This window comes from Vipera ursinii (genome assembly GCF_947247035.1).
Source record: "Vipera ursinii genome assembly, chromosome: 12".
Classification (NCBI taxonomy): Eukaryota; Metazoa; Chordata; class Lepidosauria; order Squamata; family Viperidae; genus Vipera; species Vipera ursinii.
The window spans coordinates 9784941-9799529 of record NC_139525.1 but is presented as its reverse complement, the minus strand read 5'-3'; the positions used below and the strand labels follow the sequence as shown (position 1 = coordinate 9799529).

The window sequence follows — 14589 nt, the reverse complement described above, 5'->3', positions numbered from 1 at the left end:
CCTTGCCCACGGCCAAGAGCTCAGATACCCCATTGCTTTCTTTTCTCCTCTGGCCCAGGACATGTGCAGTGACACAGGGCAGAGAATGTGAAGAATGTGGAAGGGAGAGGCTGAAGCGGAGAGAGAGGGAGGGAGGGAGGGAGGGGGGAACTCTCTCTCATTCTCTCCCTCTCCTGTGCCTGGGATGTAGGAACCTGTTTGATGCCTTGCGGGGTAGAAGCACCCTCCCATTTTGTCAGCCTTCCCTCCCATAACAAGGCTGGGCCCCAACCTGAGAGCTTGTGAGCTTTGCCCACACGCTGCCCTCCCTGCAGATCGCTCGCACCAAGCGAGGGTGCAGGCTGTTGTATGCTTTAAGTAAGATATCCTTGCAGAAGGAAATCCCCCTCCCGGCGCTGCTTCTACTGTGCAAGCGTCCCACGTAAGTCTCCTTTGGCTCTGAATCCTTTGGGGAAACAGGAGAAGGGAGCCTGCTTCTTCTTTTTCTGTAAAGGGTTAAAGGTTGCTCTCTGCCCTAAACTGTTCAAGCTTTTTGGGCCAGATGTGGATAGCCTTAAGTTGGGATGAGGAGGGAAGGACCAAGAAATATTGCTTTGCAGTCCCCACCTGCTCTTTGCCTCCTCTCCTCTACCACCCTCTCAACTGTTTCCCATTTTCTCACACCTATCGATGAAATAATGAGATGTTACACTGATCTGGTTTGAGGTAAGGGAAATGAAAGGATTGGTTTGTGATAAGAATGTGTGTGTGTGTTAAATATTTGTCAAGTTAAAGCAACTGCCTAATATATAATCAGCCCAGGTTCGAATCTCAGATAAAAAGGGTATGACTGACTGATGAGAACATAAGAAGTTCGAAATGATCATTTCAGCCTCCCTAAAATTCTTTATTAGCAATTTGAATAATTTACATATATATATATATATATATACATATGTACATATGTACATATATACATGTATACATGTAGACATATATACATATATACATATATACATATATACATATATACACATACACACACACACACACACACACACAAACATATATATATATATATATATATATATATATATATATATATATATATACACACACACACATATATATATATACGTGCATACACATATACACTGCTCAAAAAATAGAGGGAACACTTAAACAACACAATGTACTGTATTTAATAGTAGGATGTCTTATTTTCTGTTCCCTTTATTTTTTTGAACAGTATATATATATATATATATGAATTTCTTTTTCCCTGACCAGTGCTGCACAGTATTTGCTCCATGTGTCCAGAATAGTGTTTACACTGGACTTTTAAGGCAGAAGAGTTCTGGAGAAGAGTTTTCCAAGGAGTGTCCCCCCCAGGGCTCTTAGGACACTCATTATACTCCGAAGTGGGCAGAGTTTAAAACAAGGTCAATTGCTGGTGATTTGGGGAAAAAAATCATCAATCGTTGCCTGCCTTTTGCTGTTTTAAGGGGAGCAAAGACATCCGCCCAGAGTTCGGAAGCCTTAAATGCCAAGGCTGGTGTGCCTTACCCAAAATCCCTGTTGTCTTTGTGCATTTGAATGTTTTGTGCTAGCAACTCCCATCTGTCCCAAAAGTGCTTTTCAAGAGGCAACTGGACTTTTGTTCGTTTTTGTTTTTCCCTTGAAAAGGTTTAGCTTCTCATCCAAGAAGCTCCTACAGTTCGATCTGTCTTTACTTCATTCTGTGTTTACATGCACCAGTGCAAGATAGCTTCTTTGGTTCAGATCTTCGGATGTAGAGTCTTTTTTTTTTTTTACTTACTTCTCGAATCCATAAAAAAAAAAATTTCTCCCACCAACGGGCGTGAGATGGGTGAAATCCATGTCTCAGGACTCTTCTAAAAGCTACGGTAATAGATTCTCCAAAACTAAAGTTTGGATTGTCCCACCCTGGGTTCCGCTTTTCCCCTTTGGATTTCTGTCCGTTGGGCAGCTCTTGGTAAAATAGAGTTTCTGTGCTAAAATTGAAAAATGTAGCCCTGTAGGGTAGGCAGAGCTTGGCGCCTTCTCCTCAGCTGGGCGCCCTTCCCTCTTCTGTTTGGCAAGCTTTATTTATCCTCTGCCCATGCTTGGAGAACATCTGTCAGAGAGCTGAGGAATGCAAGGCATTCTCAGAAACCACATGAAGAGAACGCTGGTTTTAAAAGTAACCGGTATAACAGAGATTTGTGCCAAATCTTTTCTCCTTTTATGAAACTCCTCCTTATAAAGGCATTCACCATATTTTTTTTTCCTGAATCCAACTTTTGGGCCTTTAATAAGTACACCACAGGCAGAGATCAAACCAAACCAAAGTCCCCAAATGCTCAGAAGGCTTGGCTCACATCCTATTTGATTGTTGTTGATAGAAGAGGGTGAGAGGCTGGTTCTTTGGTTCCTAAATTAAATGAATGACCCATTGGGAACCCCATATTAAAACTTAAGGACCATGGTGCTAGCTTTATGACTGTCGCATCTGCTTAATAATAATAATAATATAATGATAATGATAATAATGATGATAATAACAATAACAATAACAATAGTAATAATAATAAAGTTGGAAGGGAACTTGGAGGTCATCTAGTCCACCCCACTGCTCAGGCAGGAAACCCTATACCAGTGATGGCAAACCTGTTAGAGACTGAGTGCCCAAACCGCAACCCCAAATCCACTGATTTGTAGCAAAGTGCCAGGGCAGCATCAGCATTGCGGTGCCCTTGGAGGGGGGAAGCGTGGCCCACTGGCTGGGCGTGGCTGATGTGGTCACGGCAGATTTGGTGGGCGTGGCCAGGATAGGCGTGGCCACCTTGATGTTGCTCATGGGGGTGGGTTTGCCTGTGGGGGCTGGGCAGGATTGGGGGAGATCCAAGGGGTCTCTGGTGGATGGGGCGGTGGGCAGGAGGCTCATCCTGCAGGGTGAGGCAGGGGGTAGGGGGGGAGTGCCATTGCTGTGGGGCCAGGCGAGGCGAGGCAGGGGCGGCTGAGCGCATAGGGGCGTGCTCTACCACCTGTACTCGAGCTTGCTAACCAACTGCTTTGGTTCCTTTGTGCTGGGCAGGGCTGCCACGCTGGGCACTGGCGGTAGCCTAATGGGCCTGCACAAGCTGCTAGTGGTGGCGGCAGGCGTGCCCACAGAGAGGGCTCTGAGTGCCACCTCTGGCACGTGTGCCATAGGTTCGCCATCACTGCCCTCTACCATTTCAGACAAATGGCTGTCCAGTCTCTTCTTAAAAACTTCCAGTGTTGGAGCATTCACCATTTCTGGAGGCAGGTTGTTCCACTGGTTAATTGTTCTCACTGTCAGGAAGTTTCTCCTTCATTCTAGGTTGCTTCTCTCCTTGACTAGTTTCCATCCGTTGCTTCTTGTCCTGCCTTCAGGAGCTTTGGAGAATAGCTTGACTCCTTCTTCTCTGGGGCAGCCCCTGAGATATTGGAACACTGCTATCATGTCCCCCCTCGTCCTTCTCTTCATTAAACTAGACATACCCAATTCCTGCAATCGTTCTTTATATGCTTTAGCCTCCAGTCCCCAATCATCTTTGTTGCTCTTCTCTGCACTCTTTCTAGCAGCTCAACTTTTTTTTTACATCGTGGTGACCAGAACTGGATGCCAAGTGTATTCCAAGTGTGGACTTACCATCATGATGATTCTCTTCCTTCATCTTCTACTCTTCCTTGTCTTGGTGTCCCCCAAATGTGTTAGGCTACCAGCTTCTGTAATTGGCAGTCAGAGTGAAAGATATCTCCTCTGCTACATCATTTTTCCATAGACGAAGGCCATAGTGATGAGTGTCACATGGCTCGTGTTTCTGCCATTCACCTGTGATTTAGCGGCATGACAGTTTAGGGTTTGGGACATCAGTAGAACAAGTTCCACTTCCCTTCATGTGTTTGGGAGGGAGTTGTGGACTTGTGCCCCACCCAATGGCTCTTGCCCATCAAGTTTACTTTGCTCCTGTTTTGGATTGGAGTGAAGGTTTGCAGAAATGAGAGTCTACTTTTGGGATAGTTCTGAGTGGTCTTCTCACTGACCCCAGTTTTCAGCTGACCACAAATCCAATTTGATGTTGCCTTGGTTGTCATCTTGGTGACCTGTCACGGTCTGGTGGTGTCATGGAGCTAAGAAGTTGGTCTAGCTTTATGGTGCCTAAGAGAATCGATGTTCTCCTTCTCCCTATTCATTAACAAAGCCCATGAGGCTGTCCTTCAGACTTAATAAAAATATGTGCCAAGCTAGAAATCCAACCACTATTCTTGTTCATAAACTGGATCAAGTTAATAGTAAATGGAAGAATATCAGGAAATACCAGGGCTGTTGTAGATTAGAAAAGAATAGATCTAGAAGGGACTTTGGAGGTCTTCTAGTCCAGCCCCCTGCTCAAGCAGGAGAACCTGTACCATCTCAGACAAACACATGGTTGAAACAGATGATTGTTAAAAACATATTGGGAAAAGAGAATGATGAACTGCTTCCATATGATTGCCCAGAAAACTTCAGGGATGAAGTCACTAGAAGTTAAGCCTGATTTAAAAGAGGTTTTACCTTCACCTAAATACGGCTAAGGGACGCGGTGGCTCAGTGGGTTAGGACGCTGAGCTTGTCGATCAGAATTTTGGCAGTTTGGCAGGTCGAATCCCAAGCGCCGCATAACAGAGTGAGCGCCTGTTACTTGTCCCAGCTTCTGCCAACCTAGCAGTTCGAAAGCACGTAAAAATGCAAGTAGAAAAATAGGGACCACTATGGTGGGAAGGTAACAGCGTTCCGTGCGCCTTTGGCGTCTAGTCATGCCGGCCACATGACCACGGAGATGTCCTCGGACAAGTGCTGGCTCTTTGGCTTTGAAATGGAGATAAGCATCGGCCCCTAGAGTCGGAAACAACTAGCACGCATGTGCGGGGGAACCTTTACCTATACCTTAAATATGGCTAACCAAGCTAATAAGGCTGTATGCTGTAGGGCCATTTGTGGAAGAAAAGCTAGCATTACTCAGTACCTCATTTTATTTCAGAGAAAGTTTATGGGGAAATGTTATTGCTCAATAAGAACATCCTTATATCTGGAAGGTCCCAGGTAGAATTTCTGGACCAAACTGATCTGGGAAAGGCTACTGTCCTGGCAACTAGAAAACTCACGGAAGTTTTTCTTTACCTGTGACAATTGCAGTGAGATTATTACTATATGCTCAAAGGCGGAAAGGTTTGAGACGCTAACCAGAATGGAGGAGTGGTTGGTAAAAGTGACGGAACTTGCAGAGATAACTAAATCGACTTCCTTGATTAAAGATATTAACTACAAATATGGCTGACTGGAAACCCTTTATAGGTTTTTTTTTTGCATGAAACAGAAAAAAATGCACATGATTTGTGGTTTTGATTATTAGAACAAATGAATAAGGAGAAAAAGTGAGCTTTTTTGTGATTATACTGTAAGAGATAAGCTTGCAATTGTACTTGAATTTGCTGCAAAAGAAATTGGAAGTTTTCTCTTCTCTTCTCTTCTCTTCTCTTCTCTTCTCTTCTCTTCTCTTCTCTTCTCTTCTCTTCTCTCCTTCTCTCCCTTCTCTCCCTTCCCTTCCCTCCCCTATTTCTTAGTAATGTTCTCTTCTTTATATAATGAAGGCTGCTGTCTCAAAATCTTCATTAAAGTGTCTTGTGTAATGTGTTAGCCCTATTTCTCTTCTGGAACCAGAAAGACAATGAGGAAGTGAATGTATTTTAAAATCATTTGCAAGTAGATTCATTGCTCTATGTTATTTCAGTCAGTCTCCTCCATCAGAATAATGTATACAGGAGAAAGAATATGGAAATAACACATGCAGGTCAAAGGAATGCATTACATCAACAAGGAGAAGAGAGAGAGAGAACAAAACAACCTACAGTACCTCAGGAAATTTATTTATTTATTTAAAAAATTGATATGGCCGCACAACTCACTGATGCTGATTTGGGAAAACCTTACAGCAATAAAACCCCGAACCCAACAAGCCCCCTCACCCAATGCAATATTTTGGCATGAGAAGGGTACAAATGTTTCAGATGGTGACAATGCCAATTTTCCCTAACATCTGACTTGGAATGATTCCTCAAGTTTATTTTGCAAACTGATGTGAGCAGTCAAACTACACAGGGTTTTGAATTATGAGCCAGAGTATACCTGATGCTATGCTAGATTGGTCCAGTGAAATCCAAGAAAATCTACAATGAATGAGTAACTGTTTGAAGGTCCGGGTGGAGAGAAAACTGTCCAGTTTTCCTATTGTGGTCAGGAATCAGTGACCTCAAATGTTACTCAGCGCCAAGTAGCTTGAGCCAAGAGGACTAATGGTTGAAGTTCAGCAATATTTGGAGGTCCATACGTTCCCACGCTCTCCAGTAGAACATGAATTCTGAATCTTCTGATCACCCATAACCTATCCTCTTGCCCAGGGTGTTTATATTGCAGTAAGGCGTAATTTGCTTTGACTTCATGTAATATGCTAAGCCTTAAGCCATGTTTTCCCACCCACCGTGGCCGGATTCAGACAGGTCTTTTAAAATCAAGCAAGGCACGGCTCACCATAACATATGAACTCGAGTCATGCATGATTCAGACCAATGCTTCCTTTAGTTCAGCACTGCCAAGTGCAATTAATAATGGAGTTGCAAGTCTTGAGTAAGGCACTTTCTTGACTGTGCTGTCCAATTCCCTTCCCTGGAGTCGAACTGAGTCTCTTTTTTTGAATACAAAGTACCGTGCAAGCTTTGCTATCAATTTATGGATCTTCTGTTGGTTTGAATGTACATGAGGGTGGAGGGATTTCTTCCTAATAAGCAATGCAACCAGGATTATCTTATAGGCTTAATGCTCCTTCTTCTAATCCCCATCTTTCCCAGCTGAAGTATTTCCTTCTCTTCCTGTAAACAGGATGGATCCCCAGTTCTAGAGGAGATTGCTCTGCTCCTAATTACTACTCCTCTGTGTAGTTTACCTCCAGCTGATTTAATTGGCCCAATTTGCATTTATCGCATCTCTCTCTTGTTCATTTATACTGTTCCTAGATGTATGCAAGGTTGCAACATTGTTAGAGTGGGCACCAGTTTTGAAGAGCTTTCAAAAGCAACCAGAAGGGTAGGGTTTGTTTTCAATTCAAGTCCAATTCTGGAAGAACCTCTGGTTGAAGAAAGCTGCCCGAGATAATATGAGTTACTGTGTGGCATCATTAGGAAGCCTAGCCAGGAAAATCAAGGGAAACCTGGGAACGTACACAAGGGCAAAATACGAAGAATTTGACAGACCATATACTAAGTCAAAAAATATAAACTGTCTTATTATCAAACATGAATTTAGTATTTGTAATAGAGCTATTTTCCCTACTGGGTAAAACAGATTAGGAGAATGTATCTAGTTTCAAAGATGGGGTATCTGAAACGTTGGACTGTTTTCCTCTGAGCTGATGAAAGCCTATATTAAATCCTGACCCCCAAAGAATGATGACTATTTCATTGGGTTGCGCAATATTTTGAAACCAATTGAAAATAGAGGGCGCGAAAGTTCCTCCTGTCTGCAGCTCTTTAAAGCAGCTGCATCTTTTCCAAACACTGTGCTATGTTTATGTCTGCATATTTTCAAAGGACCTTCCTGGATTATTGTAAGTCAAGGATTACACTGTATTCCTTCGAGAAATGTTGGTGTTATACAAATGCTGCAACAATCAGGTGCAATGCCTGGTTCCCCCCCCCTCTCTTTTAGCTCTGTTCTCATACTACCCGGTGATGTGAGAACATATGTGATGTTTTTCCTTGCAGTTCCTTCACCAATAAAACTAATTCTGAATAGCTTTCAGGCACAGGTGATGGATTTAAAAAATCAGTAGCAACCAGAAAGAAAGAAAAAGGATCTTCCTGGAATGTAATGTGAAGCACTGAGCAGGCATACGGTAGTAAAGGTACTGTCTCTGGGATGGTACCCTTGCCCTCTTCCCATCCCTGTTATCAATCACGCGCAATTATTTCTCACAGATCCAGGTTTCAGAGCAATTTCTGGTGTGCTTGTATGACATGCTACACCAAATTAAAACGAGGTACAGTATTTGTAGTTCACTGAGTTGTAGGAACCAGGCCTCACATTAGACCTTAGCGTATCTTATTTCTTGGCCCAACATGCGTTACATTACACAACTGCTATGCCTTGTTAAGTTGGGTCTCCCCACCCTCCTTACGCTGATCTATGACCGTAACAAAGATTTGATTTGATTATTTTCTTGTCAATCAGCTCCTGAGGTAAATCAGCCGTTAAGAGCACTGGAGCTTATTTCTAATAAACCGGATACCGGAACTATAAGTGTGATGTAATCTGAAAATCACCCCACTGATGTAGGAATTGAAACTGAGTGAAAAAAAAACTAAACAAGGTATAATTTCTCTTCACAGATTTATGAATAAATTTAGAGACATTCTGATGATCCAACGGTAGACAAACTTCCTCAACCTGCTGTGCAGGTTGAGGCAGCCACAGGGCCTCCTTCCTTATTCAGTAGAAGAATCTGTTGAATAACAATTTAGAACTAATTGTAAGTAACAACAATAATTGCTCTTAGCAGTAGTGGGGCGCGGCACATCGGGAGGTGTTAGTACAGGCAGGAAATTTACCAGCTGTAAAACAGCTACAATAATCTTAGGACTGAACCTTTGGTTTTTTTCTGTGTCTTTGGAAGTATGGTTTCCATCATAGCCCTCAAGACTTGTTCATGAAGACCACTGTTTCTCAACCTTGGTAACCGCAATGCGCTGGCTGGGGAATTCTGGGAGTTGAAGTCCACACCTCTTAAAGTTGCCAAGGTTGGGAAACAGCCCACCCGTCTCTTCCTTCCAAGGCTAGCCAGAATTATTTTGAGCAAAGGGATCAAATTGTCAACAAACCAATGCAATCGTCTTTTCGTAAGTTAGAAGAATTGCATCCTTCAAAGGCCACCTTCCACTAGTGACTTAAAGTCTCTTCGTAGCATGGTCTCACCATCACTGGCCACATGGCTTTTATTTTGGCACAGTGAGGGGTTGGCTGAATTGGATGAGAAGGAGGTCATTACTTGGAAAACCTACAGGAGTGGCCAAAATTGTGGAAACCTTTTGGGAAAAGTGTGTTTTTGAGGTTTGATGGCTAATAACACCATTATTATTTCTTTTGGAGTAGTACCATAAAATTATATATGAATGGAAAGATAATTTAATCAGGAATGTAATGCAACATAGTTTGTTCAATTATCTGTACTGTATTCTATGAAAAGTTATAGCCAAATAGTCAGAAAACTTGCTTAGGTCGATATCAGCTAGCTTTCCTTCATCTGATTGTAGCCAATGAGCATGAGTAGAGAGCCAATCGGGTGTCATTTTGTTTTGGCAATGAGCCAATCAGATCACAGTAGGATTCAGTTATTGATGTCATGCATTGAAACAGAGGAGGACATTTGTCAGTGTGTATTGTGATCGTTATCAAGTTGGTTGGGTTTTTTTGTGTTCTTTCATTTAGTGAGCTTGTAAAACGTAATAAAATTAAAGGAATGGTGCAAAGAGTTGACTGGTCGCCTAGAAAGCGATGTAAAATAGTATATTATTAAGTGAACAAGGCTACTACAGTTATATAAAAAAATTAGAAGAAAAATGGGTGGAAACTTAACCAAAGATGGCATTTCTACTGTACACTTTTCTCAAACGGTTTCCACAATTTTGGCCACTACTGTATCTGGATTCCTAAGACTGGAATGCGGCACCTGGAGTTAAGAATCTTAATTAGAAGAAGAAAAAAAATGAATCTTTATTAATTGGGCTCGGAGGACTTTCTTACACCCACTAAAAAGGAGCACGCTGTATAGGTAGATATGTGTGTCTGCATAATCAACACATGTTCGCATGGAGATGCCTACTTTTTTCACATAGCACGCCACAAGTGACATTTCAATCTTGGGTTTACCCTCAGTATTTCCAGTGTGGTGTTGTGGCATAGCAGCATAAGCATTCAGGGTAGCCAAGAAAATCAGTGGACTTTCTTGTTCAAAAGCTGCAGTGACCTGAGGGTCTACCAAGGGTTGCAATTCTACTTGTAATATTGAGTGGTAAGATGAGCTTCAAAGAAGTGAAAAGCAGGACTAGGAGTGACATGATAGCAATATTCCAATATTTGAGAGGCTGCTACAAAGAAGGGGGTGGTGGTCAACCTATGGGTCTACCTATTTTCCAAAGCACCAGAAGGCAAGATAAGAAACAATAAGGTAAAGGTAAAGGTTCCCCCACACATGCGTGCTAGTCGTTTCCAACTCTAGGGGCCGGTGCTCATCTCCGTTTCAAAGCCGAAGAGCCAGCGCTTGTCCGAGGACGTCTCCGTGGTCATGTGGCCGGCATGACTAGACGCCAAAAGCGCACGGAACGCTGTTACCTTCCCACCGTAGTGGTCCCTATTTTTCTACTTGCATTTTTACGTGCTTTCGAACTGCTAGGTTGGCAGAAGCTGGGATGAGTAACGGGCGCTCACTCTGCTACGCGGCACTCGGGATTCGACCCGCCAAACTGCCAACCATCTGATCGACAAGCTCAGCGTCCTAACCCACTGAGCCACCGCGTCCCTATAAGAAACAATAGACGGAAACTAATCAAGGAGAGAAGCAACCTAGAACTAAGGAGAAATTTCCAACAGTAAAAACAATTAGCCAGTGGAACGGCTTGCCTCCAGAAGCTGCGGGTGCTCCATTGCCGGACGTTTTTAAGAAGAGACTGGACAGCCACTTGTCTGAAATGGTATGGGGTCTCCTGCTTGAGCAGGGGGCTGGACTAGAAGGCCACCAAGGTCCCTTTCCAACTCCATTATTCTGTTCTCTTCTGTAGGAACTGGATGATAAAATGTTCAGGTATGAGTAGATAGGCACTTTTGGAAGTAAGAAAAACCCATCCCTTGATATTAACAAGCAAACTGGTTCTACCTTTAATTCGAGCTGCAAAACAGATCTTGAATGCTGGAATTCGAAGTCCCAGTAAAAGTTTAAAAGTCGGTGACTTGTTCTCAAATCACAACGGCCGAAATCTAGTTTGAAACCGTGTTCTTTTTCAAAGAGGAAAGATTGATCCCTCCAGGAAGAAAATAGGTTCAACATTTGGAAAATAATTTCCAAATGTTCAACCCTCGCTTACAAAGATAAAAAAGGCAGAAAATTAGGGCTGCTTCTCTAGCAGGATTTTGCTGCTGTTTGGAATAGTTGGAGTAGGGTTTGTATTTTTTGTGGATAGTTGCTGAGTAGGCGTTCCCTTCTGCAGTTCAGGAATTTTGGAATAGTCTCGGGTTTCTGTACATTTCGCAATATAGTTTTTTCACACTGGGAGCTGGATATCTAACCTGCTGGTTCTTTTTATCCACGGCAATTTGCAATTAACACTGAATAACAGGATGTTTAGATGGAGGTGGGTAGGACATTCCTGATGTGTCTAGAAGTTCTGGGAGCTGAAGACTTGCATGGTGTGTGCCAGAATAGCACCTTGGAGGTCTTCTAGTCCAGCCCCCTGCTCAGGCAGGAGACCTTATACCATTTCAGACAAGTGGCTGTCCAGTCTCTTCTTAAAAACGTCCAGTGATGGAGCACCCACAACTTCTGAAGGCAAGCCATTCCAATGGTTAATTGTCCTCACTGTTAGGAAGTTTCTCCTTAATTCCAGGTTGCTTCTCTCCAGGGCTTTTTTCTCATAGAATGCTCAGAACGGAGTTCCGGCACCTTTTTTGGATGGAACCTTGTAGGGTAGGCAAGGCGGGTTGTATGACGTGTGTGAGTTCCGGCACCTTTTTCTTTTACAAAAAAAGCACTGCTTCTCTCCTTGATTAGTTTCCATCCATTGTTTCTTGCCTTGCCTTCTGGTGTTTTGGAAAATAGGTTGACCCCCATCTTTTTTGTGGCAGCCCTTAAAATACTGGAATATTGTTCTCCTATATCACCCCTAGTCCTTCTCTTCTCTAGACTGGCCATGCCCAGTTCCTGCAACCGTTCTTCATATATTTTAGTCTCAGGGCCTTTGATGACCTTCGTTGTTACTTCTCTCATAAGAAATTCAATATTTCGCTGCCTGTTGACCCAAGCACATGCTTCAAAAGCTGTCATTGGCACTTCCATCCAAACCTATCCCCAGGTCCTCTTGAGTTCAAGACCTGATGACCACAAGAAAAAATTCATCTAGGATTTTAAAAAAAAACACAAAACCCTCAATACAGATCGTCTTGCTGCATATTTTACCCTCCCAATTTAGCCTTCGTTTGCTGGGATTTCCAGATAATTTCCTCTCCGAGCATCAACCAAACGCTACCTTAGCACGAATAAAATCTAAGCCTTTCTCCAGGAAAAAATTAAATAAATTAAATAAATAAATTAACTTTTCTTGCTATGCTGGTTTGTAGATATTACTAGTTGTTAGATTTACTTAATTCCCATTCTGAGTGGGAGCTGAAGATAAGCGGGTGAATTGCCTGCAGTCAACAAGTCACCGAGCCCTGATTGGAGGGGGGGGGGCAGAACTTTCTGCTTGTGGTTCAGCAGCTTGGGAGTGGGGGGAAAATTTATTTTTTATTTATTTATTTTAATTCCATTTATATCCCGCCCTTCTCCGAAGACTCAGGGCGGCTTACAAGCTTAGCAGTAGCCTTCATTCTATGTATATGCCTGCTTATTAGGGTTTTCACACACACACACACACCCCAAGCAGCATTATTACAAAGTCAGCTTAATTGCCCCCAACAATCTGGGTCCTCATTTTACCTACCTCGGAAGGATGGAAGGCTGAGTCAACCTTGAGCCTGGTGGGACTCGAACCTGCACTAATGGCAGGCAGCTGGTGTTACTTAAGGAGGCATTAGCCCACTGCTCCACCAAGGCTCTTGAACAACAATAGTGAGAGCTTGTCCACGTTTGCTATTTTATTCTTTAAAAACACTTCACAGGATTCTCCAGTTCCAGGTTCCTTCCTTCCTTCCTTTGCCCCTCTCCCTTTCCTTTCCTTTCCTTTCCTTTCCTTTCCTTTCCTTTCCTTTCCTTTCCTTTCCTTTCCTTTCCTTTCCTTTCCTTTCCTTTCCTTTCCTTTCCTTTCCTTTCCCTTCCCTTCCCTTCCCTTCCCTTCCCTTCCCTTCCCTTCCTTTCCTTCTTCCATCCTTTCCTTTCCTTTCCTTTCCTTTCCTTTCCTTTCCTTTCCTTTCCTTTCCTTTCCTTTCCTTTCCTTTCCTTTCCTTTCCTTTCCTTCTTTCCTTTCCTTTCCTTTCCTTTCCTTTCCTTTCCTTCCCCTTCCCCTTCCCCTTCCCCTTCCCTTCCTTTCCTTCTTCCACCCTTCCCTTCCCTTCCCTTCCCTTCCCTTCCCTTCCCTTCCCTTCCCTTCCCTTCCTCATACAGTTCTGGGCTATTCTCCACAATATGATGCATCCACAAGCGACTTCCCCTTTATCCAACTGCAGATCTAGTCTCTTGATGGGAGACTGAAGAGTCAAGTTTTTCCTCCACGGCTCTAAACCATCTCCACCCATCTCTCATTTGAACATGGAAAAGCTCATCTCAAACATTCAGGCTGCACTTGAATTTCTGGCTTGGCAGATTTATGCAAAGCCAGGCATGCTGGCAGTTTGCTTCAGTGATGGCTTTGGGCAACAACAAGCCCTTCTTGCCAATGCTCAGTTTTTCCGAGCATGAGTCATACTGCAAATCTCATCCCAGATCTTTAGTGACAGTTTCCTCCTACCATATTTTACTAGTAGCAACAGCAATAGCACTTATTTACTGCATATACCATCCCATAATCCAGGGATCTTCAAACTTGGCCCTTCTATGACTTGTGGACTTCAACTCCCAGAATTCCTCAGCCAGGCTGAGGAACTCTGGGAGTTGAAGTCCACAAGTCATAAAAGGGCCAAGTTTGAAGACCCCTGTCATAGTGCTTTACACTCCTCTCTGAGCAGTTTACAAGATCAGCATATTGACCCCCAACAATCTGACTCCTCATTTTACTGACCTTGGAAGGATGGAAAACGGAGTCATCCTTAAGCTGGTCAGGATTGAACTCCAGGCTGTGGACAGAGTTAGCCTGCAATAGTGCATTCTAACCACTGTGCCGCCAGGGCTCCTAGTAAGTGAGACTGGAGGGTAAGCCTGCAAGATTAGCCCTCACAGCACTGAAGAGTGATCCATGGGCCACTCTTGGACCACTCTTCTTTTGGACCCTACAGCTCCTGAAATCACACTTAACTGGAATTCAGAAGCACCCCAGTTCTACAGACCGGTCTGTGGTGGCAGATACGCAAGAATGCACACAAATAAGAAACGCAGAGGTTCAGTAGATTGATCCTAGGTGGGGATGGAGGATAGAGAATACGACAAGGTTTGTTATGGACTTAGCACACTTCAAAACACCCAGGAGAACCAAAAGTTGAAATCCGTAAGCCATCCCAAAAAAAAACACCAATCCCTCTTGGAAATCTTAGCTCCCTTCTAAAAGAGCATTGTGCAATCTCTCTGCTCCAATGCTAATCTTGTCTCCCAAATGTTTGGCCTTCTATTAAGAAAATTTTGCTCATCCTGACTA

General features: G+C 43.3%; 1 protein-coding gene across 4 annotated transcripts in view; it reads left to right on the top strand.

The window, feature by feature from the left end:
• The first annotated feature begins 205 nt into the window (after nt 1–205).
• Nucleotides 206–14589, top strand: part of ZNF185 (zinc finger protein 185 with LIM domain) — a 43415-nt gene continuing 29031 nt past the window's right edge. For all 4 annotated transcript variants that reach the window (XM_083372036.1, XM_083372034.1, XM_083372035.1 and 1 more), the window contains exon 1: nt 206–421. The gene's annotated coding sequence lies outside the window, so the exon portion shown is untranslated. The remainder of the gene's footprint in view (nt 422–14589) is intronic.